This window comes from Pyxicephalus adspersus, chromosome 3, assembly GCF_032062135.1.
Source record: "Pyxicephalus adspersus chromosome 3, UCB_Pads_2.0, whole genome shotgun sequence".
In the NCBI taxonomy this organism is placed as follows: Eukaryota; Metazoa; Chordata; class Amphibia; order Anura; family Pyxicephalidae; genus Pyxicephalus; species Pyxicephalus adspersus.
In genome coordinates this window covers 107,171,864-107,186,673 of record NC_092860.1, presented here as the reverse complement: position 1 = coordinate 107,186,673, position 14,810 = coordinate 107,171,864, and the positions used below count along the sequence as shown (strand labels likewise).

General features: G+C 38.1%; 1 protein-coding gene and 1 long non-coding RNA gene across 6 annotated transcripts in view; one reads left to right on the top strand and one right to left on the bottom strand.

The window, feature by feature from the left end:
* The window catches only part of TRIM2 (tripartite motif containing 2), a 64,946-nt gene that overhangs the window by 22,881 nt on the left and 27,255 nt on the right, over window positions 1-14,810 (bottom strand). The window contains exon 1 of one of the 5 annotated variants that reach the window (XM_072405928.1): window positions 14,626-14,738. The exons of 3 other annotated variants lie outside the window; for them this stretch is intronic. The gene's annotated coding sequence lies outside the window, so the exon portion shown is untranslated. Of the gene's footprint in view, window positions 1-8,125; window positions 8,257-14,625; window positions 14,739-14,810 lie in introns of those variants that run through there. One more of the 5 variants, XM_072405929.1, reaches the window with a different exon arrangement.
* Window positions 12,204-14,810, top strand: part of LOC140326915 (uncharacterized) — an 8,958-nt gene continuing 6,351 nt past the window's right edge. Inside the window, exon 1 of the long non-coding RNA XR_011919945.1 lies at window positions 12,204-12,306. This is a non-coding gene — a long non-coding RNA (uncharacterized lncRNA). The remainder of the gene's footprint in view (window positions 12,307-14,810) is intronic.

Here is a 14,810-nt window from a genome sequence, read left to right as displayed (position 1 = left end):
TGCAGAACTGATTGTATTCTGTGATAATTTACAGTAACTGTTGTGAGCAGAGACCTCAATATTAACTAACATATATAATGTAAAGGCAAAAAATGCACATTTTTATCATTAACTGAATGAATGCTTCCAACACATAGAAAACTATTATCAGGGGGACATTTACACACATATAAATGGATATAGTAAAATCCTAAATCATACAAAAAGACTCATTACTAATTCATCAATCAACCACTTATTGTCTGTTATTTTAATGAGATTGAAACATCATTTCAAAGGATGATACGCCTCAATAAATAAAGGAAGACATTTAGAATACAGAGTCTTCTTGAGGTGATGTAACCCCCTACTCTGGCTCAGTAGGAGATCAATCAGAATCAATTGGTATGAGTACTCAAGGAGCCAATATTCTCTGTATTTTTTAAATAAATTATTAAATGTGTTTTTTTTTTTTTTCAAGAACTTCAGTGTTAAACCTAGAATTTTTTTTAAGGCGGGTGGGAAGAAAGTTTAGGTGGGTGCCAGCCACTGCCGAGTGGTTACTGAAAAGTGTTGGGTGGTGCGCCACGCAAAAAAGTAGCTGGGGAGAACACTGAACTTACATTTTTAATATTTTGTGATCTGTTAATGCTCCTCGTCCATGAAGACCCAAAAAGTTTGTATTAAAAGAATAGTAGGAGTGAATGTATTGTTTATTACACTGGCCTCTATACCTCATGCTAGTCCAATCCCAATGACTTCAAAGGCACTGCTGGATCTACCTGCACTATAAACTTTAGCCCCCCAATGCTTAACCATTCTCTACTCAGGTGGGTGCTGGGCCATTCTGACAAGCCAAGCTTTTCCAACAAATTATTGAGCGTCCACTGCCCACTTCCCTTACACATACAAAGACATTTTTATTAGAATGCCCTACTGGGGCACAAAAGGGAAGACAACCTTCTGAAAGTGCCATTTCAATGCCTGTCAAAACAGGGAATTCAGGCACATTATTAGGGTGTTCAAGGTCAATGAAGGTATGTGCAGACATCCCTTTAGCTTTTCTTAAATGACAGATTCTCTTTAGGAAAGTGGGGTTAGTCAAAACTTGTTTTGGTTAAGTAACTTGTATTGTAAAGAATTTACTAGAAAATCATCAGGCAAGCATCCTTTTAAAATAGGGAAATCAACAGCAACACAGTACCATATATTATATTTAGGGAAATAGATGCTGGATTCGTACATATGACAATTACAACACTTTTTTGATACAAAAATAAAGAATAAAAAAACATTGCCAGTTTTAAGACATATATAAAAGGTAAATACACTAGAATGAGGGTAGGCAGCAGATAGTTTGCAATCTACTGGTAGACTGAGGCCCCATTTCCGGTAAATCTCAAACTCTTCCATACTGTCGGATGTGTTTCAGTAGCCAGTGCTACATAGAATTTGAATCAGTAATAGGAATGACGGGCAGTGAGGTTCCAAAGCTCTTGAGATGGGAGAAGGAACCGTGGTTGATATACCATTCTGCTGCACCTACCAAAAAGACTTGGAAGATGAGGAAGATGTTAAGGGTTAGCGCTCCAAGAGAACTGTGGCAGTGAGTGGGTTCTAGTCTGTCAAAGGCCCAGAAATGACAGTGGTATGGTCAGCTGGATACAGTTATGGAATAGATGTGCATGGGGTACAGTGGATGGAACAGATGTTTGGTGAGGTACAGCAGTGCAACATGTGTGCAGAAGGGTAACAGCAGCGGAAATGTGTGCAGGAGGGGTACAGCGGTGAATCATAAGTGCAAGAGGGGTACAGTGGTGGAACAAATGTGTAAATAGTGCAGTGCTGGAAGAGATATGGAGGATCTAAGAGTTACACAACTCCATATCTTTGTTTAAAATTGTGTATGACTGTGTGGGCAACTTACCAAAATGTATATTACTCTTACAGGCCGAACTTAGCTACCTTAGCTAAATCCAGTCAGCCAAGCCAAAGCTCAGTTAAAACACAACTAGCCAACCAAATACTCAGCCTAGTCAGTAAGACCATAACATAAAATGGCCAGCCTAGAATTCAAACCAGACATCCCGTACCTTAGACCAGCCAACCCAGAATGTAGCCAAGTCAGGCCAGAACTCACACCAGCAAGCCTGGCTGAAAGAAAACATAATATACAATTATAATTTTATAGAGACATTTGTATTGGTATAGTTTTCTAAATTTTGTTTGAAGCTTCCTTATTTGTTGATCTTCCTCACTTTTTAATGCCATGTGTATTAGAAAAAAGAGTTGCCTACTTCTGCCCTAGACCATATCTTGTATATTCAAATTGTATATCCACATTGTGCAACTTTTAGTAAAATCGTCCTTTAAAATTTATTGATGCCCTTGACATTTTCAAACATTAACAATGTAGCAAGATGGTTGCTTTCATAACAGTTCAACAAAAGATTTCTGAATGAGATAAATTGACAGATATACCCAGAAGCAAAGGAATCAATTGTTTTCTCAGTGTCTGTGAAAATACCCATCTACTTTGTTTTGCTGTTGAAAGGCACAATGGTAAATTGTACTCAAGTGTCAGACGCCAACTGTTACGATGAACATAAGTAAGAGAGAAAGAATATCTTATGGGATAAGTATATCATAGTACAAAGAGTCAGAATATCATGCAAATATTCACATCTGTGTGGTGCGGCAGATGTGGCCAATCATTTTGAATGGTACGCCAACTCACTTTCCCAGCCAACCTGCAGTAATGTAGTATTTTACACCATGCATTGCTATACAATGTAAACCAAAAAGTGGAGGCAATTTTGTGCGCCTGGATGCGGTAGACAGTGAATTTAAATAAATGGACTGCCTAACCACACAGTACAATGTATATCCATGCAGCTGCGCTGTCACGGTCACATAGACATACGACTTACTGAATGGCTCACTGAAAAGGGTTATACACACCTCACGTACTGACTACATTTTTTATTACAAGAATTTCCTATGTATAATGTACTTTGTGTCAAGAAGTGGCTCAGCTGAGATTTTTTTGTTTTGGAGCAACAAGTCTTTAAAATGGCACAAACAAGATGTTAAAGGACAGAGACACAAAAGGTTGACTGTCTAAAGAAGTTTGGGCTGTTTACCTGACAAAGTAAACTTTCAACTTGCAAAGGATATTAAACCTAGAGTAGTGAATGTGGTGAAAAGACATTTTGCAAAGAATACCCGAATCATGTGCAAGAAAATGAACATGATTTTGTCTGCAAATGATTGGCTGGTTGAAGTCAGCAAAGTTTAACACCACACTTATTAACCTCAGCAAAAAATCTTTCAAGGTGATAATTCCCTTTGCTGTCTTTATGGACTGTATAGACTGTTGCTGTGAATAATCTATATTTCATTTGTAAATCAACCTCAGTGTAACATTCTCCTTCATGCATTGTTCTACAAACATGTCTAATAATTCTGCCAGAAGCTATAAAAAAAAAACTACCTAAGCTTTACACAAACACATATCACTATTACTTAGTGTTTGACGTAGAGGTGTGTATGGGGACAGAATCCCAACCTATTTCCATCTGTCCCTGTTTATTTTAGTTAATCCCAACCCTTCCCCAGGGATGGGGATAGATCTAAAATAAACGAGAGAATGGATGGTATATCTGTCCCTGTGCACATTTCTAGCTTGATGTACATATGCAAGAATGAGCTAGCTTTAAAAGCCAGTTAAACATGTTTGTTTGTGAATATCATTTATAGCCAAACTGAATCTTCAGTTTAAATCCTCATCCTTATGCAGCCACAGGGGGAGTAGAAAAGCCTGTATTCTGTCATCAGCTGCATAGTGGGACCTTTGCCTTCTTTGAGGAAGTAGTGGACTCCAAACAGCAAAGCTCAAACTCCCTGGGATCCATGATATCTAGATCTGATTCATATATATATCTATATATAAAACAAATGATTATGATTATAATGAAAATGATATAATGAAAATAATTATTTCAGTTTTATTGGCATTATCTTGCATTTTCCCCTCGTCAAACAATGTTCACTAAGTACATTTTTGGAGAATCATTTGTGTGCAATTAAAACTCTGTGCACTTAGAAATGTGAAAGCTCTCATTTAAATAGGTCACGACTACATTAAATTGGCAAGCAACAGAAACTGAACATCCAGGAAAGATTCCAAGCCTTGAAGAAATTTCTAAAAGTCACGCTCAGCAAATGGTAAATTATTTACTTCAATTACTGAAAAATCGCCCAAAGCAATTTAAAATGTTTTTGGTTTAAAAACAAAAATTACAGAACTGTATAACCTATTTATTTAAATGTCCACATTTCTTACAAAATGTTTAACAAATAATAACATCTAACTAGACATTTATACAGGGAACTTCCTGACAATTTGTCTGAACACTAAGAATAAAATATATGTAAACCCACTATTTTATCTATTCTTTTTTTCGGTTGATTATTATTCATTGCATAATTTTCTTCAGAAATTTTTTAATTTGTAGCAAAAGTTTCATAGCTGAAGATACCAAAATTTCTTGATGCAGGCCGACAATGCTAAGCCACCACTTCCCAATTAGTAGCAGTGTTGTCAGCCTGTTTTGTGCGCTCCTTCAATTGCTTAACGTATTGTTTTTTTTCTACCAATTTAAAAGTGTGAAATGTCAAAAATAATGCTATTGAAATACTGTTGTGAACAAAATGTGAAGTTTGAACTTTCCAAATTCTATGGAATGTAGATCTTGGCAAAAATCTTCCTATATTACCAGCACCTCTATGCAAACCTGTTGTTTCATGAACACAAATCCAAGGAATTATTCAATAGCAAAGACTTCATAGAGTTCAATGAAGCTGTGTGCAGCATTGCGAGTCAAACATAGACATGCACCATAGAAGTCTGTAGGGCCCCTAATGAACAGACAGACAGCTAGAAGAATAGCAGCTGTGAGATGTAAAAACAACTAGCAGACCACAACCCTCTGAATATTGGTAAGTATGGTAGAGGAGAGTGGGTTAGGGTAGGGGTGGAGGAAGAAAAGGTGAACACTCATGGAGGAAAAGCATGGAAGGAAAATCATGGAGACTCAACATAACATGTGGGCTTTAATCCCGCTGCCTGTTAAAAGAAAGTTATGTACAGCTTCCTGTCAACCCCTTCACCATATTTGATCTGCCCACATTGGAAAGGTGTAGTAATGATGTCAATAAATCCAAAGTAAAGTACATAATTTAAAAGAAAATTAGCATTTTAATGCTGGGCAAAATGAGAAACCAGAGAAGGTAAAATACAAGCAAAATTAAACTTCAGCTTTAGCTGCAAAGAATGAAAATGGGATTAAGTAAATAAGAACCAATCAGCTTCAAGGTCACTAATTTAAATGTAAAATGTATAAAAAGTATTGGACTTTGTTGTGACTCTGACATATATAATCACAATGAAAATCACTATCCAATGCAGAGACAGGAACAGCCTGTGTTTTATTACAGGGGAAAAAGGGAATTACGTGTACGGACTGAAAGATCAGATGAAACATAGAAATGTGCTGCTTACACAATGAAGTAATTGCTAATAAAAGAGACAAGTACATGTACCGGTTTATACAATAGCTTGTGACAGAGGTTAACTGCATACTCATAAACACAATTATGTCCATGTTACAGTGCATTGACGTATTTATATATCACCATAAACATGTTTCATTTAGTCATATAAAGACATTCAACAAAAGGCAAGAGTGGGTGTTGAACATACTTATCAGCAAATAGTGTAGGACAAGCCCTGATGTAATCTTAATATCTAAATTATTTTAAACAATGAGTACTGTCAATATTCCCAAACAGGGAAGAAGCCTTGTTTTCTATCTACCAATGGCTTCAACATACAGAGTCCAACACGCGGGAGACAAGCTCACATTCCTGAAGACCGGCTCCAACTTCCAAGGGCAGGATCCAATTTCCAGAGAAAGATTTCAACTCCCAAAGGCAGCCCACAACTCCCAAAGGCAAGATCCAACTCCCAAAGGCAGCCTACAACAACTCCCAAAGGCAGGCTCCAACTCCCAAAGGCAGGCTCCAACTCCCAAAGGCAGGCTCCAACTCCCAAAGGCAGGCTCCAACTCCCAAAGGCAGGATCCCACTCCCAAAGGCAGGATCCAACTCCCAAAGGCAGACTCCAACTCCCAAAGGCAGACTCCAACACCCAGACACTGACCCCAAAACCTGTCTCAAATTCCCAGTTTCAAAAACAACTAAATGAAGCTTGCTTAATAATATACACACTGTATTGCAAGTTATTGGTCCTGGGCCATTTTGTGGCTGCTGAACATGCAGATAGGCCTTAGCTTTTCCAACAGGCTATTTTCTCCAGTCCTAGCTTGAGCCATGCTGGAAGGGGATGGAGTTAAGCCAATAGGAATGCAAGAAGGCTCTCCCACAGCTTGTTTGGATGAACATTGCCACTTTCATAAACCTTCCCCCCCATCAAGAAGAGCTCCAAAAGTCATATGTCGTTAAACCTACAGCATTCTCCGGTGGGGTCCATAACTAAACATCTTTGAACACAAACAAACAAAATACAAATTTGACAAGAACAAAAGTTTACACTATGATTTTGCACTATTTACCAACCAGTGGTTTTGTATAGGTTTCCAACCTGTGTTGCCACAACTTATTTTAACTACCACATACCTTTCAGTCAAACCACTAACATTTACATTTGTTTTGTCCTGTGTTGTGGTGTGTTATTTTTTAACACTGTATTGTGCTGTCAACCCATTCATATGAATACACTGGTTTAACAACATAAGTAAATAACACGCTTGATAAAAAATGTTAACATGCGTGCATCAATCAATTGCATTAAAGCATACAAATGTAAAAAGGGCCTGAGTCACTGCCCAGAAGTTGTCAGGTAAGGATTTTTTTGATCTAGATAGTCATCCCCAGTCAATGAATAAAAAATTATTGTTGCTAGTATAATAGTCCGACAATTAGCATTCCTAGAAGTTCAACAATACCCAGATCCATGTTTCTACTTCAGTTTTTTCTTTTTATCACTATGTTTGTCTTCATTTAGCAGCCCTTGCCTCTTTTCTTGTTTCATTTGACTTGTATTAAAAGGAAGGTCACTTCATTTGGCAGGTCTACTTCGGGGTGAAAGCTGATGGAAACCGTACAGAAGCAAATGTACTTCTGGACTGCTATTAAGGGAAATTATTATAGCAAGCAGCTGCAGCCTCCATCCTCATCTCCTTCTTTTCCTGTCCATTCATATTAAGAAGCCTGGGTCTGGATGTTTATGAACTGCTAGGAGGACAGGGAGGCAGGAGCAGGAGCACAGCCGCTGGATGTGTAAGTATCATACACAGTGGCCCAGAAGTAAAGATGCTGCAAATAAGGAATTACCCAAAAGAAGCCCTGTATGAGTAAAGGAGAGACGTGGAACAGAATGAAATAAGGTAAATACATTTTTGGTTTAGAGTTTGGTAAGGAAATGTAATACTCAAAGAGATCCAGCACCCCTCATCTTTCCTATAGTTCCAGTATTTTACTTTAATCTCCCCACACTTCTGGATGAAGGGTGTCAGACAAACAACAGAAATAGACACGGAATCTATCTATGAGGATAAAAATATAGATTAAAGCCAAAAAATCCCCCAACAGAATTACAAGTTTGGCTTTAGCTCCAAGTGCTGGCACATCTAAACACAGGTGAGGACAGCTTTGAACAACAAATATGTAGTAAAGTTGCAGAGAGAACAGCAGTACATTACTCCTTTCACTTCCTGAATTTGATTTCCATGCCCGTCATATCCTTACTCCAGCAGAATATCCTGCAGTTCCCCACAGCTGCCTCAGGAAACTTTGCTGTGCTTTTATCTCTGCTATGAACTCAAAGCTGCCTGCCCGACCCACACAGATAATAATAAAAAACATAAACATGCCCTAATCAACTAAGGGTCATAACAAACAAAACTACACCACCATGTGTTAAAACTTGTCTCAGAAGGATGTAAACAAATGAAAAGGCATTCCTGGGTGTACCAACTAAAAATGCCATCAAATAATTCCTTTAGACCCATGCGTCATTATTCCCAAACCCTGCCCCTACATGAATAGAAATACTGTTTCTTACCATGGAGCAGAACAGAGGGGTGTCTCGAGCTATCCCCTGACACTTGACTCTTGTTTACATGAACGTACATACACAAGGTCTGATGACTGGATCCACACTGGTCCTGCCTCTGTTTATCCCTGTCTAGATTTGTCATCTGTGATACAACATATTCTCTGCACTCTCTGGTGACATGGTAGGCTGAGCTATTACATACCACTCACATATTAAAAATAGACGACACGTTCCCTCCCAGCCTCCCTCTTAAGTTTTTAACTTCTTCTGCTTCAGTTTCCTGGAGAAAAACAGAAATCTCAAAGATGTGGTTTTCTTTGGCTTGTTAGTGCAGGATGAAGTCATATGTTTTTTTCCCTATAATGTATCTAACCTATTTCTTTCAGGTCCTGGTACAATGGAATATTTAAAGTTAAAACATGTGTGGACTATTGTAAAGCAAGCAGCACAGTACAGGAGGCATAGATGTCAGCTCGTGTGAGAGCAAGTCTAACCAGTGATGAATGCTGATTATAAGGAATGCCTGGGTAACAATTGTTTGTACATTAAATTATTATTTAGATCCACAGCACTAATTAAAAAGGACAGCTCATTAGTCATGAAGTGTAGCATTCCACCATCTTCATACCATATATCACCTAAAGGTTTGACCTTAATAACTGATCAGTTGACCTTACCAGGGTAGTCATGCTCCTTTATTATCTAACCAAGGGTGGTCCTTGACCAAGCTGTTACAAAGAACAATCTGTCTGACATGGATGATTGGATACAGAATGAACAGGGGACAGTAAGGTCACTAACCTGCTATCTTACATGGATTTCTAGATGCTGGCTGAACAAAATTAAAAATTTTACTACCAGGTGAGTTAGTTCACCCTAAGCATTAGAACCATGACTGAAGCATTTCACACCAACTTTGGACAGATATGCAGCTTCTTGTTACATGATTCAAATCTTGGTAACATGCAGCCAATGCTCAGAGAAACTGGCAACCCAAAACCTCCAGAGTGTCCTTAGCCACAGAACAGAAAAGATCTGGAGACCCCGTCACTATCCAGGCTGAAGGGCATTACTGTTCTTTCCGGGAAAAAGCAAAGCTGATTTAAATACATTTACTCCAAGTCTAGCTGTTCCACATTCAAAATAGTTCCTTTGGGTTTTAAACAAGTTATACCGCATGCTTTATCAGGTATGTAATGTAGATTACTGTAAAAACAGCCACATGTTAAAGTGCATAATCAGCATACTGTATATAGTTATCAATGAAAACAGAGAGGTGTGTTCACTTCCACATAAAACACACTCTAATAATAGGTCAATGTTTTTCTATATAAATGATATATTTCACTGATGAGGTGCAGAACTCCAAAAAAAAACTCCAAATTGCAGTTCTAGTTTTTGAGATGTCGCATTCACACTTATGTTCTAAACCATTAAACAGTGGTTACGGTACTTGTTTATAGCTTTCTTCCATATCTATTCAAATCTAGACTGCTGGCAACATTTTCAAATCCTTAATAAGCCTTTTCACGTTTGAAGCTACAACAGTTTTAAAACTCATGAACTATAAATTGCTAGAGGATGAAACTCTCTTTGCATGCAGTCCCTCTAAGTCATAACAATAAAGTGATATTTAGCCTAAAATTCCAAAATAAACTCATATATAGCACCAGCAATATCTATTCATGTAGCTATGTATTCAAAACAATAAGCATAGTACTGATTTTAAAATGTGAGATGTAAAAGGGGACAAATGATCCTTCCCTTTAAATATTTCACAATGTGCCAGGTGCAGTTACAACTTTATTTAATAAAAAACCTTGTAGCTTGACTTGGCTTGTAGCCTTATTGGCTTATCATATGCAGGTTGTACTTCTTGGTGATGCTCTGATTTCTTTTTTAACATCAACAAGACAAGGTCTGTGTTACAGGGTACAAAATAAGTCTTGAATATGTAATGATTTAACTTTAGAACATATCATGGCACTTTGATGAAGAATTAGTATAGTAAAGCGGATATAACGTTTTTATTAACCCAAGGGACACCTTTTTAAATCCCTTATTCCTGCTGATTGAAAACAACATAGTGCAGTTATAAATGGCAGCTACAGAGCATATGATCTAGGCTGCCTAAGCAGTTTTGAAATCCAAATAATACTGTGATTAGGTAATGCTGACTTGCTACCATAATGATAAGTGTGACATGTGATGATTCTTTTCTTCTGTTGTTTATTTGCTGGTCTCCTAAGGATCATTGTTCTGTTGAATGAAGTCGTTTTTTACGAACTTTGCTTGTTGCACAGGTGGCCCTACATTTGACTTTAGAATACTTTAATATACAGAGAAATTTGAAGCCAACTCAATTAATGCAAGGTGCCAAAGTCTTGTGGCTGCAAAACAAGTGCAAATCAGTGCTCAAACCAGAAATTTTTTTAAGCCGGGTGGGAAGAAATTTTAGGTGGGTGGCAGCCCCTGTATTGTGACCAAACTCTTTGGTAACCACCCAAAAACAGCCGGGTGGGTGCTAAAAAGTGCCGGGTGGTGCGCCCAGCTAAAAGTGCCTGGGGAGAACCCTGCAAGTCATCACCTCTCCACCACTGTGCTTGGCTATTGGTGTTTGTACTGATATGCTGTGTTTGCTATTCAATCACTATGGAATTATGCATTATAGCCAGACATCTCTACTTTTGTCTCATCTGTCCAGATATTGTTCCAGTAGTCTTCAGGTTTGTTTATATGGAATTTTGCCATGCTGCCATGTTTTTTTTAATGAGGAAATTTCATTTTCCACTGGCATTGTGTTAACACACACCTGAATGCCAGAACAGCATATTGCCAAAACATCTACTTTTATAGCGATGGTTACACGTGGACATCAATCATGGCTGATCAACAATAATCAAGTGCATTAGGTTAGCAGCTGGTACTCACCCCCAGCACAATTAAGCAGACCAGACCCCCAGCACAATCAAGCAGCACAATCAATCAAGGTTAGCAGCTGGTACCCTAATGCACTTGATTGTGCATTAGGGTACCTGGCAGGTACTCATCCCCTTAATTACTATGGAAGTAGTAGGGTGTACCTAATTTTTCACACATTTTCACTTTGGCTGGGTACACACGTGCAATAATTGTCATTGAAAAGGATCTTTCACGATCATGTCCTGATACACAAATACTTACAATTTAAAGAAAGTTTACTTTCTTTAACACATGACAGTATGTAGGTAAACAAGGCCTAAACTGGACATGCTACAATAGTCTTTTGTTTCCACATACACTAAAATATATCTAATTAGATGTAAAACAACCTTTAGAAATACAGTATAGACATCCCTATACAGCTTATAGTGTACCAGCTGGGAGTTCAAAATAACCAGAAGATGAAAAGTTACTGTGTTTCACAGATCACAATTCTATTGTTATAAGGGAACAGGTTGGAGGTGGACAGTGGATTAATTGACTTTTTTGGCTAATAACGCTAAATAAACTCCCCAGTCAGATGAATGGAGCTCCTCTTGAGAAATTCCCTGGAGTTATGCTGAACTCCTTCCATCCGAATGGAAGTCTTTGGATAAAAAAAAACAGGGTCTTTGTTTGTAGAAATAATAGTAAAAGGGCCGATTTCTCATTGTATCCCTCAGTGTGCACAAGTTCACACAGAGAGTAATGTATGCAAGCTCTTGAAATATAGGCATGCCCTGTTTTACATTTTCCTAAGCCTGTATAGGGGATTTTTGCAATTTATACCCTTTAAGCTGCTGCAGACATTATTTGTGATTGATTTCCCAATGCATTCATACAGATACTGGAAAAATACCTTGTATTTGCTGACAATGAATGAAAACTTGAATCAGGTGTGCAGATTAGAAGTTCCAGCTCAGCAGCTCCATTTTTTTTAATCAGTGAGGTTAGCAATGGCATCCCCATATTTTTGTTTAGAGTAGAAATGTGCCCAGGGTATGGCCCTCATTGTCCTTAATAGTCACTGTGGATTAAAAACGTATTCTCCAAGTTTACAATAGTAACTTCTATTTCTCCTTAATAAAAGCTTAGCTTCCCCACTAGAAGTGAGATGAAACCTTTCCATCAGCAAAAGAGGAGAGAGTTGAGTGCAGAGAAAACTTTGACGACTTCACTGCTTTTATTGCAAGATGAATTGCTTCACAGTGGTTGCGACTACAATGGTCAGTAAGCACCTAACTTGTTTTTTTGCTGCATGTTAAGAGTACAGTATATAAATAATGAAATGCCCATTTGACTAGCCACAGTTTGGAATTAAAACTAATTTACCACTAAAGCACAAACAAGCATGTGTAAACTATTCCATAGAACTTTACAGAATACAGATACCGAATAAATTTATTTCCTGACCTATATTCAATAAATTGCCCCTAACATTGTCACACATTGTATGAGCAAATGTTTGGATGAAAATTTTAATTGAATCAGGAAACTGTAGCACCTGGGGGAAAGAAAGCCACACAAGCAGTGATAAAGTCAATCACAAAAGGAACACAAAAAGCAAAAAAAGTGCCCCACAGGAAGGCAAAGAATTGGGTCTGTGTTAGCCTGGTTATTAGTCCAAACGAACCTTCTGTGTTTATTTGTTGTAGTACAATCAAAGTGCATATACAGTAATAAACATAGGGCTATTTTAAGTTTTGGCAAGTTGCTAAGGTAAAATACCCTGTGCTGGGGACATAAAGAGTCAGATTTCTGCCCCCATACAAAAGCAGTGGCTCCAGCAGACTGACTCCCTCCTTCCTCTAACCAACAATGCCCTCACCACCTGAACATTACTGTTGATTAAAGCAATGTGCAGGGAGCATTACTGGACCTCTGGAGACCTAGCTGGTGTATCGGGGGAGAGAGCGGTCCGCTTTCCAACATGCTGCTTGGACGGGGTATTTTAAACCTTAATATGGCACTTAGCAACTCAAAGTATCTAAAACTAAGTATAATAATAATATATTAAAGCATATTATTGCCATATATTAACAGCACTTAATAGGGCTTTAACATGCATTTAAAATGAATCCAATAGAACAACAATTTCCGAGTAAGACGCCCCATATTTCCTCCATACAAGTCTAAGGGTCTTGTTGGTTCTGATGTGGTAAATATATGCGAATTTGATTTCACTATCAGTAATTTAACATTTTAAAATATGTTATAAATGTATTAAGTAAAAAACAGTCAGCTATTTACATAAGAAATATTTTCCCACAACGTCCTGGACCCAGTGACCCCATTGATTCAGTATGTTGGACATTTTATGGCACTTCCTTTCCTTGTTATGTAAATCCTCTACATGAGACAGAAATATCTCTTACAGGCCCTCAGATTATAAAATAGCACAATACAATGAAGAAATAATTCTAGCTAGGATTCCTTCCAGAATGATGTGTTTTTTACCAGCTAGATAAAAGATGCAAGGACGGAGAAAGGAACAATTAGCAGATGACCTTTGAAGCAATCCCAGGAAAAACAGATGCTGACATTTACGTAACAAGGATATCATTAAAGATAGGATCAGATGTCTTTATAGATAATGAAACTCTTTGCCAAAAAGTGTTTTATTATTATAGATAGCTAGAGAATGAATGTGATTGCTAATAGCCTGAAGTCAGAGCTAGATCATGGCAAGGCAGAAGGGATGTCCAGGGGGGCCAGCCAGTCCTCATACTCCTACTGTAAATCAAAGGAATAGTACAATTGGTTACAGCTGTGTATGTCCCTGTTACTTCATAGGAGAGGATGGGTATGATCACATTTGGGGCCTTATGGGACCATAGCAGTATAGACAATGCAAGCAGGAAAGCTTCTTCTAACCCTTTTGCAAAAGCATTAATGAAGGAAAGGGGGGCAAGGCCGCTACCTTGCCTAGGTACCAATTTTGCCTTACTACAGCGTTCATTAGCAGTAGAAAACAGTAACCAAACTAATCAAAAATTTAACATTTGGTTCACAATACAAAATTAACCATACATAGTGGTATAAAGTAGTGTGGGCAATAAATGATGCATAATTATGTGCTAGTGAAATCCTGTGCATGTACTGTGATCCGGTTTGGTAATTGGGATAATTGCATAGTGTACACTGTGAAACAAAACACCACAATTGTTGCCTGAACTACATCTAGTGGTTAGTCTCTTTAGCAGGTCTCCTACCCATTTCTCCTCTGCAGGCTATATATTTAAATCTAATTATTTTTTATTGCAGCATTCCTGGCAAATAATCAATAAACTGTAAATATTATGCAGCATCAAGGCAATATATTGTGGTTTGGTAGAACCATGTGACATTATCCCTGACAGCTGTGAATTATCATTTTTAGTTCACATGGCTGCAGTCTGCAATGTAAATGAATTGAAATGCAGAAGGTTTAATGGTATTATTAATAGTGCACCATTCAGTAGCAGCTGTTTGCTTGAAATCTATGAATGGAAAACCAAGTCAGACTGCAGCATAAGAATAAATGAGCAGCTAGGAAAGTTACTCACTGGTACTCCATAGCTTCATCCTATCATGTGCATCTCCCCAAAATGTGGTGTCCCTGGTGCAGATCAATCAGCCCAGTGTCCTCATCCAGCAGTTGCAGCAGAGTGAAAGGCTGCTCTCAGCACAAACACAAACAGCTTGTCAGTGGCAGCCAGAGAGGGAGGTGCAGGGGATAGGGATGGGGGGG